We start from the raw sequence: 20,612 nt of genomic DNA, 5'->3' as shown, positions 1-20,612 counted from the left end.
GCTGAGAAGCACCAAACATGGGATGTAGAAAAGTGGACAAAGATTTTGTTCTCTGATGAGAAAAAATTTAACCTGGATGGTACAGATGGCTTCCAACGTTGCTGGCACGATAAGGATATCCCACATGAGACATTTTCTACACGACACAGTGGAGGAGGTTCCATCATGATCTGGGGTGCTTTCTCCTTCCATGGAACAATGGACCTTCAGTGATGACGAGAAACCCACTTGTTGAGAAATTTATATGCAAAAACGGCTCGTTTGGGCTGAGAAAACACTTTTACATAGAAGAGCGAACAACGTTTCGACCTTCTTCGGTCATCGTCAGGTTCACAAAGAAAGAGGTAACTGACCGGAAGCCGACCACATGTCTGAAAGGGGTTGTGTAACTGTGTGTCGAAATGTAGAGGGCGGTATTAGATGTTTGAATACATAAACAAACATAAGAAACAAACATAAACAAATGCAAAATTAAAGAAGCCTTACTTATACAACAACTTAAATCCAAAATAAACCAATATAAAGGAACGCCTTTATACCTATATTAATAAAATAAAATAAATAGAATTATATATTCAAACATCTAATACCGCCCTCTACATTTCGACACACAGTTACACAACCCCTTTCAGACATGTGGTCGGCTTCCGGTCAGTTACCTCTTTCTTTGTGAACCTGACGATGACCGAAGGAGGTCGAAACGTTGTTCGCTCTTCTATGTAAAAGTGTTTTCTCAGCCCAAACGAGCCGTTTTTGCATATAAATGGACCTTCAGGTTATACAGGGGTATCAAATAGCAGCTGGCTACATTGGCATGTTGAAGAGAGCATCTTTATTGACTGAAGGCCCTCACTTGTGTGGAAATGACTGGATCTGCAATCCACAATGCCTGCAGGACAAAGGACTTTTTCATGGTGAATGACATGATTTTTTTGGACTATCCAGCGTGTTTACCCAAACTGAACCCCATTGAAAATGTTTGGAGGTGAATGGTAAGGAAAGTCTATAAAAATGGATGTCAATTCCAAACAGTACATGGTCTTTGTGAACCCATCTTCACAACTTGGAATAACATTCCAGCCAGCCTTCTGCAAATGCTTATATCAGCCATGCCAAAGTGAATGTTTGCAGTTGTTCTCAATGCAACTCACTACTAAGATCTCTTGTTGGGCATTTTCTACCCTGTTTCAGATTTCCTTTTGGTATGGTTTTAAACCTTTGGCCAGTTGGTATTTAGGCTAATTTCATAGTGTTCACATTTTCCCTATTAAATGCTAAAAATTTTTATGTTCCCTTTTCTTATTTTCATCTTTCGAACTTCTACTCAAATTAGTGGTTGAGTCTAACAACACAAAACGTATATTTTTTTTCTTTATGGTCATTGACCTTAAGATTTTGGCCAGCAGTGAATTAGTTAATTCTCCTGTAATTTTAATTTAACATTCTGTAGAGTGTAAGTTAAGGTAATACCTATTAAAGTTAGTAGATCAAACTTGAGTAACACTATTTGTTTTAGAATACTTGTACGTATCACTCTCACTGGTTTGCTTTTTTAAAATTTTGGTTATACATAATACACGATAATTTTAAATTGAGAGACTGTGGGTAGTAGCTACAATTGCTTTTGATACACTGATTTTCATTTCATTTATATGTAATTATAAGTTTTCAAGCCATAAACAAAACACATTCAAATTGAGCTAAGTGCACTGCATATTTTTTAAAAAAAGATCCTAGGGTACAAGCTACAATGTGGGATTAAAAAATGTATCCTAGGTTTTGGAGGTGACTGATGAAGTAGGACCCATATTGCAATGAGGAGACACTGTTTTTTAACCTTAACCTCCAATTTGCTAGTCTTACATGAGAAATTTAGAAATCAGGAGAGTGAGATGTGAGTGCTCAAGCCCACAACATCACACATCTGTATCACTACATATATATATGACTTTAAAATAACTTAAATACTGTGATCCTACCAATAACTTCTCTCACCAGAACAAGATTTAGCTGTAACACTCTATTTTTACAACATTACTTTATTCATCTTTTATGCATGTTTTGGTTCATATTTTTTTATTTGTGGTTTTGTTGTTGAAATTATTTGATAGAAAAAGTGAAAAAGTTGAGTTTGTTAAATTATTAGTAGCTTACGTGATATACTTAAATGCATCATTATTTGGAAGACTTTAAACATTGTTTAGTGTGTTACAAGCAAATTACAAAACCAATGCAATTCTTTATAAATGTTTGGGATCATATCACAGCTTTAGTCTTATATTAAAGATTGTACTTCTAATCATTTAAAAAATCTTGAGGTAGAAAAATGAACATGAGGAATTGAAGAAAAATAAAGACGTAAGAAACTATTCTTTACAAATTCACTCTTTCTTAACACTTTTGAAATTGAATTTTTTTCAATGAAGAACACTTCTTTCTGGATAAGTGTTTCTCAATCTTCTGTCATTCATGTACCACCTTCCTGATTTTTTATATATCTGAGTGCCACCTGTAATATTATTTAAGTTTCACTTCATATTTTTCTTTAAAACAATTCACTTTTTGATTTAAATAAATTTATTTGAAAAGGAAATTTCATAACACAAGGATAAAAGGAAAAGCAGTATCACTTACCGTAATACAGTAAAATATGTTTAAGGCAGAATTGCACGGGACTGAGTAAAACTTCTGGCTTAAGCAGGTTTTCCACCTTATACAGTAAGCATGTATTTCCTTAATTATATATAATTTTTTGAGCAGAACATTATACTTGCTTGATTCAAGGGAAGTGAGACATTTGTGGATAAATTTATCATACTGTTTTTGATATATTTATTAGAATAAGAACAAAAATAGACATTCAAAATATACATAAATACACAAAACCTTAAATTTATTTGAAGAAAGTGTCCAATTTCAACTGTTTGTTTTAATGTGGTTAAAAGAGAACACCAATTCTATGGCCTTTTCATGAAGTTCATTTTCCCCCTTACTTTTTGCACACAATTTGATAGCGTTAATATAACTTATCACTTGCAATGTAGGAATTTCTATTTCCTCACTATCTTTTCCATTTTGTTCATCTTCTGAATCTCTCGCACTGTTACCATCTTGGGATTCTATTATAGATTTTAAATCAATTTCATCAGTTTCTGTAAAAACATTCTTGTTCACAAAACTTTCAACATTTACAGAATCATCTGCTTTAATTTTCTCAATCAAAGTTTGGATTTCACTAGAATCATCATAACAAATAACTTCTCAAGAATAAATCCACAGTTTTGAAAGCACTTTATTACACATTCATTTTTTATGTATTTGATTGAATGACTTAAAAATGCAATTGCATCTAACACATCAATTTTCATGGTCATTTCAAATGCTCTCTTACAGTTGACCATGTTTGCAATAATATAGATCAATATTCTGTATTTCAATTTTATAAACTGTATAATTCCATTATCTTGTGGCTGTAGAACTGATGTTGTACATGGAGACTAAACAAACATTTGAAAGTTGAACTTTTGGGTGACAAGTTGGATTATCTAGGAAAAGTAGAATATTCCTATTTTCTTTTTGAAACAGTGCAGATTTTCACTTTTACCTGTTACCCATGGGTTCTCTAGTTTTCCATCAGCAAATGCAACAAAAAGTACAGTCAATCATTTATTCGAACGACGACTTTCAGAAAAATGACGGCAGAAAAATGAACAGAATATATTTAACCAATACTTGCTGTAACAATATGTCTGAGAATTTATTAATATTAAACAAATTATTAATTAAATAAGAATTTATAAATAATTAAAGAAATTATTAATCAAATAAGAAATTAATATTTAATCATAAACAATTTTTCTGCCTTATTCAGGTTCTAATTGTACTTGTTGGTAGATGTGGTTGGTAAAAGATAATTTTCTGTCAGCATTATGCAGGTTCCACCATCTAGAGGTCATTTTATAAGAGAAATCTTAAGATAATGCTGCAAAATTTTTATATTTTTGGCTTGTACAGATTTCTGCTTTGTGTAGTTTCTGGTTTAAACAGGTTTTACTGTATTTATTTTAAAACATTATTTTTCTCATCTCAAAATGATATTGATATAACAAAGTGAAAATAACTTCACAATTCATGCTATAACTAATAATAAATATACTCAGTTTAAAAATGAATTTCCAAAATGTGTTTCTCAATGAGAAGAATGAAACTGTTTAGAACGAGACAGCAGTAAAGAAATATTCGTTGTGATGAAGCATGGTTTAAGATGAAGATGAGGTTCTACATTGAAAATAAGATTCCTTTTTAAGTTTTGACATTAACCATCACAGGTAATCACAACTCACATGTGCATGCAGTCTAGTAGGAAATGACAAAAGATACCTGATTGCCTTCTCTGACAAGGTTGGAAACTGTGCATCAATACACAAGTAAAATAATGTGACTTTTGTTCAACACAAACTTTTACTTCAAGACACCCTGTGAAGTGATCTCCAGAAGCTGTTGTTTGTTTGAAGGTGTCAAGTTATTTGGTAATGTATGAAAAGTGATGAAAAAGTAGCTCCTCGTCCACTCACAGCCATCATCACATTTGGAAAAATACTTATGAAGGTCTTTCTTGAAGTCCTTCAAGTGTCTCTTGATTATGTTCAAAATATTTTCAGCAAGTGCTTGAGATGAGTGCATAGCCACGTGAATGAAAAAATGGAAAAGAATCCAGTTCACCAAAATGTGTACCCTGTAGCTCCAGTTTTGCAATCATTGCATTAACTTTGTCTTGCATGTAGAATACCAATATAAGCTTGCCTTGGAATGATATAGTTAGGTTTTTGAAATGAGCATATATCTATTGTTTAGCTTACATTGCTTCCCATCATCGCTTCTTTGGCAACAGGTTTGATTAGTGTCTCTCCTATTATTCCAATAGCTCTGGCATTTACAGTTACATATGATACTATAAAAGAGGTTTCCACAGATTTCACATTATCATCCCCTGCCACACTGTGCTTTACTTTCTGGGAGACTGGAACGTTCTTTCCCTTTTCTTCGAAAAATTCAATAGCTTACACATGGTATTCCTCATGGTTTGTTTCTAAATGATGCTTGAGGTCTCCATACTTACAGCACATAATGAAATAGACCTTCTCTCATTGCTTGTCCATCAAAATCCAATTTACAAATAATTTTTATCATATTTACATGATATTTTTTTGTTTCTTTGCAGCTGGTACTTTTACAACACTATCAAACAGTTTTGGTGATTCATTAAATTGGTTCTCATAGCTGTCACCACTTTATCACATTTCCTTCACAATCTTTACCATTACACTTTAGAAATCCTGTTCTTAACCAGTTATCTATGGCTCAGACATACCATCATTAAACAGAAATCTTAATCCACGTACCACCTAAAATTATCTTGTGTGATACCACAGGTACAGGTATCATTCTTTTGTAAACACTGTTCCAGATAATAATAATCTAACTCTTAAAAGAGCACTGAAGAAGTATAGATACTTTATTTTTTACCTCGTGAAGAATTATTGGAAGAACTTTGGTGTGGGTATTTGTATTAGATATATAATTACTGGCAGAATCTTAAGGAAAAAAATATTCTGTCTTATTATTTATATATGGATTTATTACAGAATAACATAGAAGTGAAATTTTAAACTTTGTTTAGGTGATAATGGAATATTATTTGGTACTTGACTCTGAATAATGTTCTCACCTAAACCTGTCTGTTCGAAAATGAAATATCAGCAGTTGTTTTTAATAGAGAGGGTGATTTTAAAAGATGTGTGATTACAGTAATTTAACTATTGCATAACTATTCAATAACTGTTGCAGTTCCTTTTTAAAACTCTCTAAACTTGGTAACAAAATTGGACACTTCTAAAAAGTTTAATATCTAGAGTGATAAAAATATTTCAAATAACATTTCAGCCAGTAATAGTGAATTTCCACGTAAAATTGATGTGGTTATCACAGTGTAAACTGTGTGGCTCTTTCTTCACTTCCAGTGCATTATAGGAAAGCACATCTTCAACAAGTTTACAAATATTCTTGTTAATTTACTATTGGCAAGATTTAACTATACTGAATATCAGTGAAAACTTGTCCTTTGACATTTAAATGTACAGCATATTTTTCATCTTCTGTCATAGAAGTTATTAATTTCAAAAAGAATAAGAATAAGAAAGGGCTGATAGTTCAAATAAAATAAAACCTTAACAAATAGTTCAGTCTTGAAATAGACTAAAACTTTAGTTTTAGAATTTATAACACCCTAAATGACAAAACTCATTTATGTTATGAAGAATACACTTTTAAAAACTACTGCAGGTGGTGTCCTAGTCTTTCTGGATAAACTAGAAACATGAAAAATCTATTGATATGTAAACAGTATTATGCTAATAACATTGTTTACCTATAATAATGGAAAAGTTTGTCTCTGCATGTGTATGACCATCATATCTTCAAAGGGTAGAGCCTAGAAACCTGAAAATTTACACCAATGCTAAGTAGACTCTCATATTATGCATCTGGGTTTTATTACTTATTCACATGTATGTGCATCTGTTTATAAAAGAAGCTGTGGAAAAACATACAGGAAACAATATGTGACAACCACATCTTCAGACTTTAGAAACCTAAAATTTTGCACACACACCAAGTGACCTCTGAAGGTGTGCACCTAAATCCTATTTATCCATGTGCATATGCATCTGTCCAAAGTGGCAAAGTAGCAGAAAACAACAGAGAAAAGAATTGGTTCCTTGTATTAAAAATAGAAATCACAAACAGGCATACATGTGTGTGAGTATGTACATGTACATCTTTTTAAGGAGGCAAAATAGTAAAAGAAACTACATAGGAAAGAGATTTTCCCTATATAACAACTTTTAATATATAGAATAGTCCATGCAATTTGTTAATGACATGTTCCAACAAAAGTTTTTATGTCATGTTGCTTCAGTAGAAATGTTCATTGGTATTACTTTTATGATAAAATGGGTTCAAGATACACACAATAACGTTGTTTAGTAAAGGTGGAGTGGTCTGTTTTTGGGAGCCTGGCATGTCCATATGGTAAGGGTGATCAATTTGTAATCTCAAGGTTGTAGGATCGAATCCCTGTTACATCAAACATGCTTATCCTTTCAGCCATTGGAGCATTTTCAAGTGACTGTCAATCCCACTATTCGTTGCTCAAAGAGTAGCCCAAGAGGTGGTGGTGGGTGGTGATGACTAGCTACCTTCCCTCCAGTCTGACACTGCCTAATTAGGGGTGGTTAGTGCAGATAGCCTTTCTGTAGCTTTGCATAAAATTCAAGAACCAACCCCTTTTTGGGGACCACACCATCTTATTATGAGGTAGGATCCATACCATCCTGCCAGCATTGAAAGTCATGTATTACCCATTCATTTCTTTTGAGGGAGCCCAGGTACCATGATGTATGGCTAGTCCACCTCTGTTATATTGAGTATATCAACCTAATAACCTGAGCATAGCTAGAAGTTTCAATTATATAACAACATCTAATATATATAAAAGACAAGGTGATTTGCCAACAATCATTTCCAGCAATGGCTTTTATGTCATGTTAATTAGCTATAGAAGTATGATTTAATATTGCTCTTTATCTATGTACTGAAAATATAAAATGAAACATATAAATAACAAAACTTGAAACCATTCGCTGATTTGTTTAAATTTTTTTTATTAAAAATGTTGGTGATATAATAGAATATACTGAAACAATTTAAGTTTACTGCTGCACAGGGGCAGTCACTCAAGGTTGTTGGTCTTGACCTGCATAGCCCATGCTTTTCTCAGGGCCAGATTTATGTTAGGTGCTCCAGCATATAGTAAAACAACTAATATATCAATGAATAATGAGATCAATGCTGGTTATTTCTGCTGTTTATGAATATAAACAAACATTAACATTCCCTTATTCTATCTCATGTTTGTATTGTTTTCTCTAAATATATATAAATATATCCATGTATAAAGAAATAAAAGCAACAAGCACACTGAATTAAAGTTATAGCAATATTTAAAAATATTTATCTTTGAGATAAATTCATCTCTCATTCAGGTTCTTCAAGGAATAGAATTTCTGCACCTCAACAGTTTAATCTATAGGGATATTAAAAGTTTGAATATATTAGTTTGAATGGATTGGAGCATAAAACTTGGTAAGTTTTGAAACATGATGACTTGTGTAGTTCTGAATATTTTATTAATTTTTTTTAAACAGTTTTCTTTTCTGTAGATTAGTTGACAACCTGATAACAGATTAGTTTTTACAAAACTTTTCTGTCTGAACTTTAATTTTTCAAGTTTGGTTATCAGAAAAACAATTTAACTGTAGATGATTTCTTTTTCCAGATTACTTTAATTTGTCCTTTGTCCACTGAAAATCAGGACTGTCGAAAACAAATAATAATGTAAGTCTCTGTTTTAAGTATCTCTAATTTTTAGCCACAGTGAAGAAATTAAGATGAAAATTTATGAAAATGAAATACTTCTGTAGTTAACATATTTTACAATAATTTATGACTTTTACAATAATTTATAACTTTTGCAATATTTCAGCAGTTTACACCATTTAAGTTGTAATGATCAGTAGATTTTATCTTTTATGTATAGATAGTTTCATAGACATTTTTGTCTCTCACCATCCAGCCAGACTGATTAGTTCTGTTATTCAATAAAATCATATTTGGCTCTAACTAGTTGGAGACAAAAGATAGATTTGAAATACTGTTTCTCAGACACCTGGATAAAATAACAATGTTTAAAAAAAAATCTGTACTTACTCGTTCTTATAATAGTTTTTAAACCTGTTGGATTTTAATAATGTTTTCCAGCATTCAGTGTTTACACCATGATTTTTGTTATTAAAATCATTTATATCATTCTTAAGTGAACATAAACATATATTATGAAGGTGTTGAAACCTTACATGATAGCTTTAATTTCCTTTATTGTATACAAATCATATTTACTCAAAAATATAAAATATTTACATGTGCATTAGTGTGTTTCCAATTTTTATGTTCAGTACAAAATGTGTACATTTGATAATTTGATATATTTTCCTTATTGTTTAAAGATAATATATATCCATTCTTTATTTATCTTAAATACTTGCTGTTATATTTGATATTTTATGCTGTGACTCTTTATTTCTTTCCTTTTTACTTTAATATCAGTTTTTAATATTATTGAAATACAAATTGTAACCAAAAATATTTTATCTAGTTGTATAAAGCATTGAATATCTTTTCATCTTAATTTGATTTTTCTTGGTAAACTTACACTATATATTGAAACATAATCACCTACATGGCATAGCTATGTATTATTCTGTTAATGAATATGACAATAATTTGACATAAAAACCAAGTTTTACATATGCTTATTACCAATAATACAATCATGTACCAAGTAACTTGCTTGACCCCTTTAATGAAAGAAATTGTCACAGATGACTTGAAGGTATGTAAGGTTAATGATGACTTGAAGATAACCTAAGAAGGTTGAAACATTATTTCCTGCTTTATTAGTATAAATGTTTACATCCATAGCAGCCATCAGGAGATACATATTGTGTATGTAGTTGGATTTTACATTCATTTAATACCAGTAACATCAAAACGACAGTTTATTACAAATTATTTGTTCTGAAACTAAGCAAAAAACTTGTACAAATTTGTGTATGTTGACAAATTTTATTTGTGCATTTGAATTATTAATCATTTTTATTTTACAATCAAGCTTTGTAATTAAAGCAGAACAAATCAAAATTAGAGTTAACTATTTGAATTTGTCTTTTTATTAATTTGTCTGTAACAAATGATAATAAAATTTTATTTTCTTATAAACTATAAGTCTGAATATTGAAAAGATAGTTTTGTTACATAGCTGATTTTACAGGAGGAGAATGGACAAAAAGAATGTAAATTTAACACACTCTCAATAAAGGATATTATACAACTGGATAAAGTTAAAGTAGTTTTAACAGCCTTAAACTAACAAACTGACTACAAAACTGTGTCAATTATTAATATGCCTTAAGTTAATTTTGTAAAGCTAACTTAAAATTATCTCCAAGTCATTTCTGTCTTCATTTTTTTCTCACACGAAAACTATTATTCTTGATTCTTTCCATCATGTAGCTGACTTTGGATTATGGGCTGTAATAACACCAGAGTGAAGTAAACAAACAACAATGGCTGGCACTTCTTGCTGGATGGCTCCAGAAATTGTAACAATGAAATAATATGGAGCTGAGGTTGGCGTCTGGTCATTTGAAATTATGACTGTCGAGATGATTGATGGTGAACCTCCTTATTTTAATACAGATCCTTTCATGGTAAGTGTTGCCAAGCAATATTTACAGACAAGGAGAAAGATAAGATTGAATTTTCAACTTTCTCCTTATTTGAATGTCTTCCCTTTTTTAATTTTTGTATGTAAATACTTTGAGATGATAGTAGAAAATTTTGATTTAATAAATCTAAGAGTAAAATCTAATTTTACTGGATAAAATTAAAGTATTTCATAATCAATTTCAAGATCTTTCAAGAATTTGTGTGAATTAATGCTTTGTTTCAGTTAAAGACAAAGGTTTCCATAATAATCTTTCTCATAGAAATGATCACAATAACCAAATTCTTTAAAGTTATATTTTTCTAAAATTCAAAACACAATTGTTTTCTTTGGTCAAAGATGTCTTTCAGCAACTACAGGGAACAGCTATAATGATAAAGATGAGAACAAGACTTTGCACATTACTCGCTCATATAGATATACATATAGTCATGAAGTCCCACTCCTTTATCAGGTATTTGATCTCACAACCAGAAATAGGAAGCTGGACATTAAAAAAAATATATATATATATATTTCTCCTGTCTATCTCTAAACACATTTCCACAAAATCATACCATGCCTTTAAGAGTTCAGAAGCTGTGAATCGTTTGTGTACTGTTATTTCACTAAGCTATTTTGTTTTCCTTTGAACATATTATCTTAATGAGACACACCAAAAAGCAACATTATTAAATGTAAGAATTCATTGTTGTGCATGGCTGTACTCATCTTACAGTTTGAGTACTTCATGATTTACTATTTGTTTATTTTTCTAATATTCATCATTCCCATACAATATCTTATTTTACTGGTGAAAAAAATGATATAATTCTTATATCCCTCACCATCTTTTGTTTAAATGTTTGTACTTTAAAAATTTTTTATTACATTTAGGATCCATCCATTTCTATTTACTTTCGCTGATATCTAACTGGAACTTGTTTTCAGATACATCAAATTTCAATGCATTTACCATTCACAAAAGCTACCTGCATTTTACTGTATTTAGTGTTTATGCATATATATATATATATATTCTATAAATATTTCAATAGAAAATGCCCCTTGATGTGGATCCCTGTACGTGGTGAGGGGACCTCCCAAGGAAGGTTCTGTTCTCTCAGTTTACTTCCTCTGGGATCTAAACATCCACCTGCATGTCTGGCATGCATGGTGACCCGTGAAGGGGTGGAGAGGATCCTAGTGGTTGAAGGGTCCAACTCCAACACACCACTTTGGCCTTGATTTCCTGTAGACAGGCAGTCTTTGGGTGGTCCCCCAAGATCAATTGTGTGGTCAGTTTGGTTCAGGTTCAACTGAATGTCAGCATAGGATGTCCTCAATAGGTGTTATGGACATTATGTCTGATACTGGTGTTTGGGTATAGTGCTCACGAAACGCTGTCGTCATTACAGTGACATTATATGGCACTGTAGTGCGTCCCCTCAAAGGACTTCATGGTGGGTGGGGTCAGTAGGCATTGAAATATTCTTTTTTTTTTATTATTATGGATACCCCTCAAATAAGATCAACCAAGCATGACAGCATGGAGAAAAATCTGAGTACTGGCAAACGACTGTGCATCGATGACTCTGTATGGTCAAACTTGCAACTTGAATCTGTCCCGCAATTTTTAATTATATATTTTTTAACTGAAAACCCTCAGGACAGATACCTTCATTTCTTATTCAGAAGGGTTTAGAAGGGCTTGCTGGCTCATCTAAATTGGTAAAAAAAAGTTACAGTCTGGGGACATTTTAGTGGAAACAGTGGCATAGCCAGGGGAGTTGGGGGTTAACCCCCACAGACCTCAACTTTTTAGACAAGTTCAGTTGCTGCCTGTGAAGTTTCATAAAGATCCGTGATTGCATGGCAGATAATTTCACACAACAAATGGTCAAATGCAAATTTCTGATTGAACACTTTTAATACAGCAAGTTTTGTCAGATCTAGAAAAATGCAATCGAATATCTATGAAAGGCTCAAACACCTGTTCGTTCTTGCCAGGACATCTACAACACAGTTTGGTTCAACTTTAATATCACAGTGAATGTGTAATGAGGCCAAGGCCATTCAATTGATCTTTCTCAATTGATATTTCTCAAATATGTTTTGAGTCTTTTGAGAGTTGAAAATGAATGCTCCACTGAGCTCTTTGATACAGGCAATGTGGCAAATACTTTCAACAGTCTAGAAATGACTGGGAACATTTCTGCATTGCACATTGCATATGTATCTATGACATTTTTTGGTCTGTTTTTCGCAAGTGATTTGTACCAAACCCTAAGTTCACCTACTGCAGCGAGTAAAGTGCTGTCAACATGGGCCTTGTATATATTGACCAACTCTTTAATTTGGTCGTATTGTTGTGCTGTAGGTTCTGACCATTCTGTGGTAAATCCTGTTGGTTGCAGACACATGAAGTTTGTAAGGAGAGTTTTGTGACTGGATAGACGGTTACATATTTGTGAAAGAAAGTGATCAACAAATAGTACAAAAACAACAATATGAAAGTACTCCTCAGGGCTAGTGATTTGTGGGTTAGTACGGTACATCTGTCTTTTAGCCTGCCTTGACATTATGATGTCACTTTGAAGCTCACTACACAGAGTTTGAACTTCACAGAAAATGTTGTTAAATTCATTCACAGTATTATTTCTGAGTGAACAGATTAAATCTTCCACTATTTCTGCATGATGCATCGCAGTACCTAAATCAATGTTCTGTTGCTGCAGTAAGTTGTACAGAGGTAAACTAAAGGAAAACAATTTAGCAATGGTAAGTAGAGTGATGATGAATTCTGGCTGTGTTATAGAATACAACTGATTGGCTTGCATGGCAGAATCTCTGTTTTGTGAACCTGATATGATCTCAAGGGCATTTGGAACTGCATGGATTAATTTTAGAAAGACAATGACTGAGTCATGACTCTCAACCAACCAGGTGGGGCAGAGACCTATCAAACTTTTTTTTTCTATTCAGGTGCTTTATTCTCCACCGAAAGAGCCAAAACATGCTTTTGTTTGGGTGTATTGAGAAAGTTTTCAATGCTAGAAATTACTCGCATGCAATTTCTCACAGGAACTTCTTTAGATGCATCAAAAATTGCCAAGTTTAGGGAATGGGCACTGCAGTGTACATAGGGTACAAGTGGGAATTCATCAGTTATGTGTCTCTGGACACCATTGAATTTCTCACTCATAGAGGTAGTACCATCGTACCCTTATCCTCGCAGGTAAGTCATGTCAATACCATATTTTGTCAGATTGGTTATGATAACATCAGCCAAGTTTCTGCCTGTCACATCATAAAATTGCAAAAAATCTTCTCTCGTTGCAACAGAGTTGTCATTGGCATGCAAATATCTAACACTGTTTTATGCCTGAAATATCTGTTGTTTCATCAGTTAATATTGAGAAACACTTTGCAGCATTAACCCTGTTGACCAAGGCATCAAGAACATGAGTATTACAGGCATTGATGATTTCATTTTGAATTTGAGGACTCAGATACGTAACATTCCTCTTTGTACTCTTAAGGCTTGCTGAAAGCTTGACATCACCCTTTGCCCTGTAGCGCAAAATTGCCCAAAAATTCTCATCATTATTGATGGGCTCCTCATCAGTTTCACCAACAAACATTGGACCAGAATCATATTTACCCCGCAAAGCTAAACCCTGTCTCCCACACAACAATACAGTATCAATAATAAGCATTAAATATTTCCAGTTCTGTTCAATTTCTTGCTTGTAAGTTGCATCAAGCTGCAAGTGCACAGATGAACTTGTGTTTATGACCTGTAGAAAATTGTTAGCTTTTTTTTTTTGCTGGGCCTGATAACTTTAAGTTATATATACACTTCCAAAAAAGAAACTCGAAATGGATATTTTTACATAGAAGAGCGAACAACGTTTTGACCTTCTTCGGTGATCATCAGGTTCACAAAGAAGGTTGAAACGTTGTTCACTCTTCTATGTAAAATATTTTCTCAATCCAAACGAGCCATTTTTGCATATATATTTCTCTACAAGTGGGTTTTCTCGACATCACTGATGAGGGATATTTTTGTTATTTTAAAGAGAAATATACGTAATAACATTACAAGCTCAGAGTATGTGATGTTACACATGTTAAGGCACTGATTGTCAGACCAAAATGACAATAAAAGTTGTGCACTTTGAAAACGAAGGAAAACATCGGATTTTTCGCCAAAACGCATTTTTTGTCCAATAAATTTGTTTGAGAGATCTGCATGTTCTGCAAGTGCAACATGTGCAAAATCCCTATAAAAGTGACGGGTTCTCAGTTTCCATACCTTATTGTTAAGCCACCGACACGCAATACAGTTATGCCAAGACTGACTGAAGCACAACGCAACAACGCCATTGGTTGCTTGGAAGCAGGCGAATCTCGATCAGATCTTGCCAGGGCTGTGAATGTCCACCCAAGCACTATCACAAGGCTATGGAATTGTCGCCAACAACATGGATCAACTCGTGACCGTCCACGATCTGGGAGACCTCGTGTGACCATGCCTGCACAAGATCCCTACATCCGGTTACGTCACCTTCGGGATAGGACCACTACTGCGACGTCTACTGCCTCAACCATTTTAGGGCTGCGTAGGATTTCCGATCAGACCGTACGCAACCGTCGACGAGATTCTTAGGCCCCATCTGCAACCCATCATGGTGAATGTTAACGACGTTTTTCAACATGACAACGCCCGTCCTCACACAGCCCGACTCACCACTGTCTTCTTGAGACACCACAACATCAACGTTCTTCCCTGGCCCTCCAGATTACCAGATTTAAACCCCATCGAACATCTTTTGGACGAGTTGGATCAACGTCTGCGACGGTGACAACCTCAACCGCAGACTCTGCCTCAACTTGCAGCAGCTTTGCAGGTTGAGTGGACAGCCATTCTACAGGATGTGATTCATCATCTTATCGCTTTGGCAGGAGATGCCAAGCAGTTATTGATGCTCACAGGGCATACTCGTTATTGACGTTGAGTGACGTTAAACTTCAACTAGTGAGCGTGGACTTCACCTTTGCAGACTTTGGATGTTCAGCAGTGAATGTGCAAAGTTTCACACATGTCATACAGAACTACCCGGAATAAACTTGTTAACAATATGTCTCAAATTTTGCCTTTTGCATTTCTTTTTTTGAAGAGTATATTATGTATATAGGCCTATATATTTATTTATGATTAAAAAATAAGACAAACACTACAGTGTGCCATTTTGAAATTTGCCAGAAGGGTGGTCTCAGAATGCATAATTCAGGCTTTTCTTTTATGTTTTTATTAAAAATTTTCATGGAGGGCATGCCCCCAGACCCTCATACCTTGGCTTCACACCTGTGGAGCTTGCATCAAGCACTCAGACTAAAAAAACCCACGAATAGCCACTTCTGGCTACGCCCCTGAGTGGAAACATTTTCATCACAACATTCAAAACTCCTCTTGAAGCCGAAGGCCATTGGGGATATACTCATTGAGGTTACTCCTCTTTCTACTTTGAATTATTCCAGAGGAGTTATAGTTGAGAGGGATTTAAAGACCATTCCAGAGTCAGAGATCCTGCCAGGTTTCACCAGTCAAGGTGTTACAGCCGTGCACCAAATTGTTACTCGTAGAGATGGGATTATGGAGCCAACAAATGTTCTGATATTAACATTTACAACATCACGTCCTCCTACTACAATCAAGGCAGGATATCTTAATTGTAAGGTATGGCCTTATATCCCTAATCCTGTTAGATGTTTTCACTGTCAATGATGTGGTCACTCGAAAACATCTTGACATGGTTCCTTAACATGTGTCCATTGTGTTGGTAAAGACCATGATGCTTTTGAATACCAACTAGAATCACATTGTATTAACTGTAACGGTCCACATCCTTCATATTTTACTTCTTGCCCTAAATAGGTGGAAGAGAAAGTAGTACAACATCTCAAGAAAGTTCAGATTTGTGATATGTTTGTAACAAGTTCCAAGACATATCAATATCATAAATACCCCATAGATGATTGTAAGGTGTATTAAATACTGTAAAAGCATATCCATTACTGGGCATCTATGGTTACAGTTCTTAGGATACTCAGGATAACTGACAAAATAAAGTGATTTAGATATAAAATCTGACCTTTAATTCCTCAAGTTGTAGAAGACATGATCCAAGACATATCAATGTCATAATACCCCATAGATGATTGTAAGGTATATTACGTACTGTAAAAGCGTATCCACTACTGGACATCTATGGTTACAGCTCTTAGGATACTCAGAATATCTGAGAAAATCTCACCTTTTATTCCTCAAGTATTATAACACATACTTCCAGACATATTGTCGTGAATACCCCATATATGATCATAATGTTTCTTAAGTACTCTGAAAGGATTTCCACAATTGAGCATCGATGGTTGCAGCTCCCAGGATAACTGACAAAATAAAGTGATTCAAGGATGTCAGATTTGTAATATGTTCATAACAAGTTGAATAACTTGTTATTTTAATATACATACCAACAATAGAAATACACATCTTTACAAACATCCATAGAACCAACAACTGCAATTACATTAGTGTAAGTATACAGTAAATAAGTAATTGCAAATTATGCAAAGTAACACAAACCAAGCTAATGGTTTAAAATGAAACTCATAACTTACCCACACATGTTAATGTTGGAAATATAACAAATAATAATAACACCAATTTGTATGGCAACCATCAAGCACAGATTACTCTCAATGCAAAAAATATGTCAGAAGATGTTCTGCAAAGCAAAAACATTTTCATCAAAGAGATTACTTCATAAAACTTTTGATACACCATTTGCACTTTAGATCGATTAGAGTTAATTTTTTTGGTTTCTAAGGTTTTTACCCTTAGTAACGTGGCATGCCTATAATATCAGATAGATAATTGTTGTTTGAAGAGAGACAGTTGCATTTTTCTATATTAATGGCAATAACAATAACATATAACTCTACTCTGAACTTGTGACAATATATTACAATTTACAACTTCTAAAACAGTGATTCTTAACCTTTTTTATCGTCTTACCCTCTGAGACTCTCCAGGGTATTACCGTGACCCCTATAATAATTTTTGTAACGGTGAACTTTGTGTAAAGGTAGAATAAAACAAGACTGTATAAAGATCCTAATTTATTGAAAATGTTACAAATAAATGACCTTGAGAAATGCTACAAGTGCTAAACAAATGCAAAATCCATGGAATTATGGAACATCATACGAAACCTACTTATTCACTCAGTGTGAGGGTTGATGTTGTTTTGCAGCCATAAGTACATAAAAGTGAGGAGCAGTGCTCGAAAGACAACACCTCATGTCGGCATCAAATCACAAGCCTATTGCATGCTGTTGTTTTCAGAGCCATTATTGCTGAGAATCCAGCTTTGCAGTGATAGGTCGAGGGGGACTATATCAGCATACTCAGTGCATGCATCGAAAGAAGAGGATAGTCGTCTTACAGTTTTGCCCAAAATGTAGGAAGCTCTTGTTCAGAAAAATCGACTTTCATCTGAGTATCCTCACAAATTTGAAGAAATTCTACCTTGGCAGCAACATCAGTATCACTGATGGTACTCTCCTTCACTGAAAAGGGTCTGAAGATCCACACATCAGTACAACAGTCATCAAATCCTGGGAAGTAACTTTCAATGGCATCACTCACTGCCAGAAGATGAGCTAAGATCTCTTTACAGAAACTGCATTCAGCTTCTGGCATAGAAGCCAGTATAATTGTCATCTGAGGGAAGAACGTTGTGTCACTATCCTGAACTCGTTTCTGATAAAGTTGAATTTTACACTTGAACGCTGCTACTTTGTCACAGCAGTCATAACTTGCAGCAGAATATCCTTGTTCATGTCCGAGATACGACATTTGAATGTATCATTTTATAGGGAAATTGTCCTCAACTGGTGTGCCTGCTGTTCTCCAAGAATTGCCTTCGTTGCTTCCAGAATGCAAGGCTTAATCAGATCTTCACCAATGGTATGAAGCTTCTTGATCTGTAAAATGTTTCAAGCAATTCTGTATGAAGCCTCCTATGCTGCTTTGTTCTGACGAGCGAAGTGACCAGTGGAGTCCATGTCACTGGCCTTTAAAGAAGCTTCTTTTCGCTTGAAATAGTCCAAGCTTTTGTCCACCAGTTGGCTGTGAAGAGACTCATAATGCACCTTCAGTTTGCTTGGCTTCATGCTTTCATGACTCAAAACCTTTCCTCAAACGACACATTGCAGCTTGACCACAGAGTTCTGAACAATACTTGTGAAACACATCTTGAGAAAGGCTTCATTGAATGTATGCTTCTTTGCAGACATATTGCGAACAGAAAACAGAAGTGTATCAAATTTTGTTTCAGAAACTCGCAGACACGAAGATAAAATAAAAAATAAGTAACGAATAATAAATAATAATAGTAAAATAAATAACTTCACTAGATCAAGTGTAGACAAAAATAGTGCTTTTTGTGTGAAAAGTGTCTTGTGTGTCTGTAGTATGGTACAGCGCTATACCCCTCAAGAAGTCTTGGATAGAATTTTAACGCTGATTAGTAGGGATGAATCACATCATGATTCTGACATGGACTCTAATTCAAATTTAGTATATGATGGTGAGGCATTTGCTCTGGGCAGCAAATTTTAGAGGCACAAAAATTTGTTGGATAAAAAATTATAAAACAGTGAAAAAAATGTCATGACCTCAAAAATATACAAGTGGTATTTAATAAAGTATTGAGGTGAAAGTTGGCTTCATAGAACTAAAAGCCAGTGCTTTAGAGTCATGGAGTCGAGACAATTTTATAGGAGCCGAAGTCAATATTTCACGAATCAATTATATTTTATTCACGAAATGTTTTTTTTTATTTTTATAACTTAAATAAAAAGTCAATATATTTACATTATATATGTAAAGTATGGTGAAATTTTATCTGTCTTTATAATTTAATACAAGTCTTGTGGACAAATTAATACTCTTTGTAATTGCTGAGGTTTATCAGGCAAATTTTTGATGGTCAAATGAATTAAAGCAGAAATATCCTGAGATTCAATTATTTCAAAACCTATTTATCTTGAGGATGAATTCCCTTGAGACTGAACTGTTCAGAGGCCAAATTATCTTGCCAAAAATTTTTCCTCTTCCAGTATATTTATATACATATATTAAGAGAAAATAAATTAAATTCGATGGAAACTTTAATATTTAAATTTTAAGTTTGATGTATTAATATTATATAGTTAAAAAAGTTAGGCAATTCAAAATGTTGTAATATATGAAATTTTTACTCAAAATAAGACAGGTGGTTGCGCAACAAGCATCTCGACGCGGTTCAACTTCCGCACTTCAGCGTTCAACCTTTTATTTAATTTTCAAAGTATTGGTTTGAATTTCACATAAAACTACATGAAGGCTATCTGCGCTAGCTGTCCTTCATGTAGCAGTGTAAGACTAGAGGAAAGGCAGCTAGTTATCACCACCCACCGCCAACTCTTGGGATACTCTTTTACCAATGAAAAGTGGGATTGACCATTACATTATAACACCCTCATAGGTGAAAGGGCAAGCATGTTTGATGTGAGGAGGGATTCCAACCCGCGACCCTCGGATTGGGAGTTGAGTACCTTTACCACCTGTCTTTACAAATTATAGTTGAAAGCAGAAACATAAGTTTTGAAAGTTGCAAACTTTTGTAAAAGCATTCGTGAGAATAAATTTCCTAATCAGAGTAATGACTGATCTCTAATCACATAAACAGTTGTGATTGTTTATTTGTAGTTAAGCACAAAGCTACACAATGGGTTATCTGTGCTTTGCCCACCACGGTTACGAAACCTGGTTTGTAGCATTCATGATGACAATAAACCAATTTGAAGTAAAAAGTGTTAAAGAGTTAACCTGAAGATGAGCTATGAAGGTCAAAACGTTGTCCTGTAGTTTATTTTAATTAAAGTTTTAATACCCATATCAGCAGTATTGAGAATAGATTTGTAGCATTGTAAGTCAGCAGACATACAGCTGTTCCACTAGGAAGCCCAACATTTCTAACAAGTAAAATAAAACCTGTAGGAAAATAACACGTATTGATATATATGCTAATTTTTATCGCTTTTTTCATGAGCAAAGAAAGTTTCAAACTTAAATATGGATATAATCGAGATATATTACCCACAAATTACACTACAT

At 33.9% G+C, this 20,612-nt stretch overlaps 1 long non-coding RNA gene across 3 annotated transcripts in view; it reads left to right on the top strand.

Annotated features, from left to right (window-relative positions):
• LOC143253709 (uncharacterized) overlaps positions 1–20,612 on the top strand; it is a 397,296-nt gene that overhangs the window by 361,077 nt on the left and 15,607 nt on the right. For 2 of the 3 annotated variants that reach the window (XR_013029795.1, XR_013029799.1), the window contains exons 4-6: positions 8,103–8,202; positions 8,396–8,454; positions 10,189–10,350. This is a non-coding gene — a long non-coding RNA (uncharacterized LOC143253709). The remainder of the gene's footprint in view (positions 1–8,102; positions 8,203–8,395; positions 8,455–10,188; positions 10,351–20,612) is intronic. The other variant, XR_013029796.1, reaches the window with a different exon arrangement.

Source organism: Tachypleus tridentatus, chromosome 6 (genome assembly GCF_004210375.1).
Source record: "Tachypleus tridentatus isolate NWPU-2018 chromosome 6, ASM421037v1, whole genome shotgun sequence".
NCBI lineage: Eukaryota > Metazoa > Arthropoda > Merostomata > Xiphosura > Limulidae > Tachypleus > Tachypleus tridentatus.
Note: the sequence above shows the minus strand (reverse complement) of the source record. Positions and strands in the feature narration are given on the sequence as shown.